A 6,900-nucleotide genomic window follows, 5' to 3' on the forward strand; every position below is an offset into this window, starting at 1 on the left:
TGTTTATGACTTCCTGCCAATAAAGTAAAGTTTGTACATGTGCATAAAAATTAAATTTAGTCTCCTTCATACTTAAGTATTGTACACGTAAATATAACTAAGTTTTGTTAAATTGTGAAGAAGATTTACAGGATTTAAGAAAATAGAGATTCTAAAGAAAAGTTAATAACAGTGTTGTGAAGTGGTGAATGTACATAGAGGTTATGTTGATTCTGGAACCGAATAATACTAGCAATGCCTCTGGAAATATTGATTTTGAAGTGTTTCGTATACCGGTATTGTAATTTTGTTTCATAAGAATTCCGAATGTTTTCTGTTGAGTATATGACTGTAACAGAATTTTTTTCATTATGCAGTTTTATTCTCTTTCGCTAGAGAACTGCTTTAAGTAGGACAATTGTAAAAACAAAGACATTCTTAGCAAATCGCACACTACTTATTTGGTGCTAAGGAAGAGTAATTGACAGGCCTTTCAGGGAATTGGAAATGGAGCATGTCCAAACCCGAAATCTGCCGATATATACGTATATATTTAATATAATAGTGTCACCGCAAAAAAAACATTGCGATCGTACATGTAGATTGGTATGGTGGTGACAGCGATGTCCGTGTCGTCGTCGTCCATATTCACTTGGTTTTCGTGCGATGACTTTAATTATGACTTTTTTTTTTAATGAAATTTACATACGGAAGGCTCCGATTTAATTTGGAGTCATGGCCCCAACCATTATAAAAATAGGGCTACCCATGTAACTGACAGATACCACACTGTTGGTTTCTGTTGATAAAAAAAAAAAAAAAAAACGAGAGTCCAGAATTAGAGCAACAAATTTTACCAAGCTAACCTACATAAAGTCAAATGGGCAAATTCAACACATACAAGTACATCTTCAAGAAAGAAGCATTGTTATATGTATATGACTTGTCTAATGGTTATGGTAAGCAATTGTGGAGTTTATTCCCCATTAATTGATATCATTATAGATATTTAGTAACATATTTTAATGGATATTTGTCAACATGTGTATAATTCAATTATTGATAACATTAAATGGAGGAGTTTTCTAGACAATTCAAACACATTTAGGACAATACGTATGTATGTTTAAATCTGCTCTTTGGGCTATCCATACGTGCCCTTCGGGCAATACCAGTCTGTGTCCACACTTGTTTCAAGGTAAAATAAAAAAAAAGGCAAATCACGTGTCACTTAGTATTGCAGTATAATGGTCTCATATTATACTCCACACTATACATTGAATTGTGTACTAGTTCAGGAGTTTTGTAGACAACACATCCAAGAAGATAGTAATATAGATATGACATTATTTTAAATTATTAGTTTTAAGAGTTAATGTATTGATATGTCCAGTATGTGATTGAGTGTAACAAAAAAAAAACCCAAAAAAAACAAAAAAACAAAAAACAAAAACAAAAAACAAAAAAAAAAACACAGTGCTAGGTTAACTGCAGTATCCATTTGTTGCTTTATTTTTATATGTAACACTTAATATCCCCGTAGGTGGTAAGCCAATGAAAATTGAATAAACACACTGGAGCTAGAATAAGACGGGAATAAAAACAATATAATTTATGTTCTTTTCTGGATGTGGTTGACATAACGCTGTGTCAAAATTCTCTTGTAAGTTAATAAAATACAAAAAAATAGATTAGAAATGAAATTAAAACCGAAAACATATGTTAATTACTTTACGTTAAACTCTGATTTTCTGAGTTTTATCTAGAAAGGTTAATAGCAATGAAAAGCTTTAATTAAGGTGTCCGATCATTTTGATGTGTACATTTCTTATGAATAGTTAAGTAAAAATCAGTATTTTGGCGCCATAAGATATTACAGCTGCCTTGATGGTTTCGGAGTAGCGTACCCACTCGCATCAATCATAGGTCGTCACATCAAAGTCTTTAAAATTGGTGGTTACTACTTTGCCACTCATACAGTCTTGAAGAGATAGACTGGTGATTGGTAGGTTCGGAGTCAGAATAATGTGCCCGAGTAGAATGACATGCCTCTTGTTTCTGTAAGTTAGCTTAGTAAAGACAGACTCAGTTTGTTTGACTAGTGCAAAGTAATGTCTGATTGGTTATACATCATCGATCTGAAATGCATGTAGTATTTGCCAAAGCGCTTTATACAATAACCAGTCTCTCAAAATTCATTACAAATAAAATGTAAAATTTATTATGCAGCAAGATCAATTTTGTCGTTAGGATCATTGTAAGACAACATAGTCATATTTAATGACATAACGAAGAACTTAACCAATATTAATTTAACATTGCCTAATGTTGAAAATTTCACAATGTTTTCAAAACAAAGTAGGCATCATCATTGCCCTTCAATTTTTTTTATATCTTACTATATACAAGTAATTCTTTTTTGTTAACTATTAGTGTATATCTGCCAAATGAATATGCATAATTGTATCCTACTCAACGATTTTAAATGGGGTGGAGTACATGTTTAACCCCCATTCTCATTTACTGACTTTTTCTTACCTTCATATAAAAACACTGAAATGTTTTACTTCGGAGGAAGCAAAATGCGGTTAACCTGCATACTTCTTGTGGTTTACAGAACGAAGTAATCACACGAATACGCCAGCACAAACTCACTTTCTTTAATAATACATATTGGTCAAAGTTGAAATTTTAAAATCTTCCAAAGTTTGTACTATTGTATTTTGATTCTAGTACTCAATTCATTCGACTTATCCCATTTTATATTTATCTGTTGCACAAGTAATTTATTATGCTCTACATATGTATTGTATGAGAGAGTAATCAAGGGAACCAAGGTTATAGCGGTAATCAAAAGAATGTAATCCAGGGACAAAGATCAGACATGGAAAACAGACACACAACAAAGAACATAAAGTAACTAAAATCATACATACAAAGTAACAAAAGTAAATGAGCAACTCGGACTCCACTAAAACTGGGAGCATGGACCAGGTGAACCGGTAGGGTAAGCGTCCTCTGCTTTTCTAGAAACACCCGCCGAGTTGCTCATAAAAAGTCAAGTCCGGGGGAGACAACCGAGGAAAGGAAAACTATGACCCGTTGAATACATCAGTTTTCATGGTGCTGATGGATGTATACCTTTGTTACATAGGTTAGTTTAAACTAATCTGCATACTTAGACCTAGTGTACTACTTTTTTAACCCTGGTTTCCATAACAACATTGCAAATCTTTTACCAAACAGGTGTTATCTATAAACATATAGACGTCTACTTATTTTTTTAAGAAGGGATGGTTTCGTTTCTGACTTTTTGTGTAAATCTTTCAATTTTCATTTTTTTTAATCGAGCCCAATATTTAAATTGCACGACGACTGATGCCTTGTGCAATTTGAATTTGTCTAAGTGAGGTGCTATCCCTTTTTTAAGGTTTTTTTTCACCAGATTACATGATAACCAGAATTTATTGAAAGAATTTAAATATTTTATATGTATCTGTTTCACAAGTCATTTATTATGCTCTACATATTTATTGTAAACCTTTTTGATTGTAAATTTGTGTACTGGTGATGTTCACATTTGTATTTCATTTAAATGTATAGCAGAAAAGTGAATAATTGTAAAGCCTACCATCCACGTTAGAATTTAAAACTGCTCACGGTTATTTGGTGTGATGCTTGTTAGACATTTAGTTTCAGTGTTTTCCATTATGATACTTTTTTGTTTTTTGTATTCTTGCTCCCTTCGTCGTGGACTTATTTTTGATACATATTGCTGTAAGCGAAATTACCGTCTAGTCACATAAAACCAAATTGTAAAATAACCTACCACTGAAAAAGATCACAATATAAAATCAACAGTGAATGACAATTATTGGTTTAAATATGAAAATTCATTCAAGATATAAACTAATGCTTGAGTTTTATTCTCTCATATGTTATCAAATATTCAGGGTAACATTTATGTTGGTCATACACAATGAATTCTTTATGTCTGCCCATTTTATCATACAAGACGGCTTCATACATCCTCTTTTCTCTATCCTGGTGTGCTTTGTTCTTACATGCATCTTTATTGTTTGTTTCTTCAATACAATTCTTACAAGGTGGACGTCTGAATTTGAAGGCTTCATCAGTCAGATGCATATCCCCAAGAAGCACACGCATCAAAAACATCTTTTTTGTCAGTGTAACCAATACCTGGAATAAAAAACGAGAAAACATAAAAACTACGTTAATTAGACTTCTTTTGATATGCATACAACACTCTAATTCCTAGATATTTCTGTATACTTAAGATATATATCCTGAAAAAATTTCATTGAATAAAGATTATATTGATAATAAAGAATGTGCATTTCTTGATCTTAGTATTCATATCAATAATGGTGAATTTAATACTAAAATTTACGATACAAGGGATGAACTTTCATTCCCTATTGTCAACGATTGGTTTGTAGATGGTGACGTCACCCTCCTATGGTATTTACATATCATAATTGATTTGAATTACTTGTATTTGTAACAATGTTTCGGATTTGAATGAAAGGATCTTGAAATAATCGGGAAATTACTACATCAAGGTTTCCAATAGCACAAGCTCGTATTCACAAAATTGTTCAACCGATACAAGGAACTCATTCTAAAATACAGAGGCATTTGCACAGGAATAATACGTGCGGCGAGTATCTCTTTCTTTTTATTTTATTATGTAAGGTGATATTCTACACAAAGCACGGAAAGTTCCATACTCAGCGAATAATTTAATTGAACCGTTGAATAGGCTCATTCGTAAAAGATATAGTTATACCTTTTTTGGTCAAGTTGGTAAGAATAGCAGTATTTCGGTATTAACATTACATTGATTTGCGAATAGGATCTTTACATAGAAATTAAAACACTATTTTCAAAAGCGGTTTTGGCATGAAATGGGCTGTGTCCTTGTGTCCTTATTGTTTGACTTATGATGAACCGTGGTCTCAACCCCACATGGGGACATACCTTTTTGTAGGTTTAAACAGGTCTGGAGATTGCATGTCAAATAATTGCTAGTAGTCCTGAGTTTGTACATTTGTGTAATTCTCACATTCAGTTTCTTTATTTCCGTTGTAACAAGGGACTTAAACCTTTTAGTACTGATTTTTATGTGGGTGTGTTTACGTGCGTTATATTTTTTCCTCAGTGGTCTGATTTTAAAGAGGAGGGTAGTGATCATGTCAAAGTATTTTAACCCCGGCGCCTTGTTTGCGCATGTCCTAAGTCAAAACTTTCTGGCATCTGTATGTGTTGTTTCGTTTTCACCTTTATATTATTTTTATATTTATTGAGTTTAAAGGGGCAACTATTCCGCTGTATCTGTGTATAACGATGTTTTGTGGCCAGCTGCAGACTGCCCTGTGGTGCCAGGGTTTCCTCGTCGTTCATCTAAAGACCAAATGGTAGCTTTGGGCTGACATGTTCAACCAGGTAGTGTTGTTGTCTTTTTTACATATTCACCATACTTATTCTCGTTATTAAACTTTCCAAAAGAAAATTGAATCGAGAATATTATCAAAATTACTTATTATGTATGTAGATTATACGCTGGTGTATTTGTTTGGTTTTACCATATCCGTTCTTTTTTATACATGCATAAATGCATGCTTTGTCGTTCTGCCTATAGTACTAGAATACTAGACTGTACAAAGGGTGGAAAAGGGCATGCGCGCTGGCTTTGAGTCCTCCCTTTCTGACAAAGTTTTTCTTACAGAAATTAAAATGGATAAGCCTTGAGTTTATTCTGTTAATTATAATGTAACCATCGAGCTTCTGAAAAAAGTTTATCTACTCATATTTATCTGCATGTTATTTTGTTTTATGACAGCAAGACTAAAGATTTACAAAGATAATTATGAATCTTTGTATTAATACCTGCATAATGATCACTTTTCGTAGGATTTTCAGCACCTCGACCTAACATACCGTCAGCTGATAAACATAGATCTAAACCACCTCTAGTTACCAGTGGTGCTGTTTTCTCCAGATATCCATGAAATAGATAGTGTTCATTAATTCTCTGTTCAACACCTGTTAATTGAAGAAATGCTTTTGTCAAATTAGACGTAGTCAGCATATCTCCTCGAGATCTGGGTATCCTTTGAATTGGGGTTATAGAATGTACGTGGCGAAACAGTATTTGTCTATTTTCGAGGTATCTCCAACAAAATAAGGTTTTCTATTCTTTCAATTTTTGTTATTCTAATCCTCCGGTAGCCGCTTTGCTTAGCATCTTTTCCTATGCCTGCTAAGCTCTCACCCCAAAGCTGTTGTAGAAGAGTCTCGATTTCCATTCCTTCATCTTTTACCGTTATATGAACTGGAACGGGATTCGCCCCATCCTTTCTGATATTCAGCCATTCGTTTAGTGTATTGTTGTTAGCATAGTGTGTCCAATTTTTAGGAGGGTATATGTTTGAAACGCCGACTGTCATTTGAAAACATAAAAAATCACATCATAGACATATCAACGAAGGAATATAATCTGAAATTAATCATGACGGATTACACAAAGTATAAACCCTTTGTTTTTAAAAGTGAATTCATAGACAGATATATGCACTGTTTGTAATGCAGTACTATAAACATAAGCTTTCATCTAAATAGCCTTAGTCTTTTAATTCTTACATGTAATTTCTTGGTTGATGCAGTTTTTTGTTATTGTTATTACTACATGTAATATGTGATACTGTTATTATTGGTAGTTGAAAACACAAATTTCATTTATTTCTACCAATATATGACAGAAATATATTATAAATTATTCCAGAGAGAAAAATCTTCAAAACAATAAAAATATTTTCTGAATCTTCTGGAATTAAACTAGATAATAATAACATTGTATAGATAGTAAGAGTAATCAAAAGAACCAAGGTTATAGCGATA

The 6,900-nt window shown here is 32.8% G+C and overlaps 1 long non-coding RNA gene across 1 annotated transcript; it reads right to left on the minus strand.

The window, feature by feature from the left end:
- Positions 1-3,924: 3,924 nt before the first annotated feature.
- On the minus strand, positions 3,925-6,163 carry LOC148625106 (uncharacterized). The gene is made up of 2 exons (XR_015920184.1): positions 5,890-6,163; positions 3,925-4,179 (listed from the first exon to the last, which is right to left on the minus strand). It is a non-coding gene; the product is annotated as an uncharacterized LOC148625106 (long non-coding RNA).
- Between the last annotated feature and the right edge of the window lie 737 nt (positions 6,164-6,900).

The sequence above is a fragment of the Perna viridis genome, chromosome 2, assembly GCF_037379345.1.
Source record: "Perna viridis isolate PV_CMFRI_1.1 ecotype Kerala chromosome 2, ASM3737934v1, whole genome shotgun sequence".
NCBI lineage: Eukaryota > Metazoa > Mollusca > Bivalvia > Mytilida > Mytilidae > Perna > Perna viridis.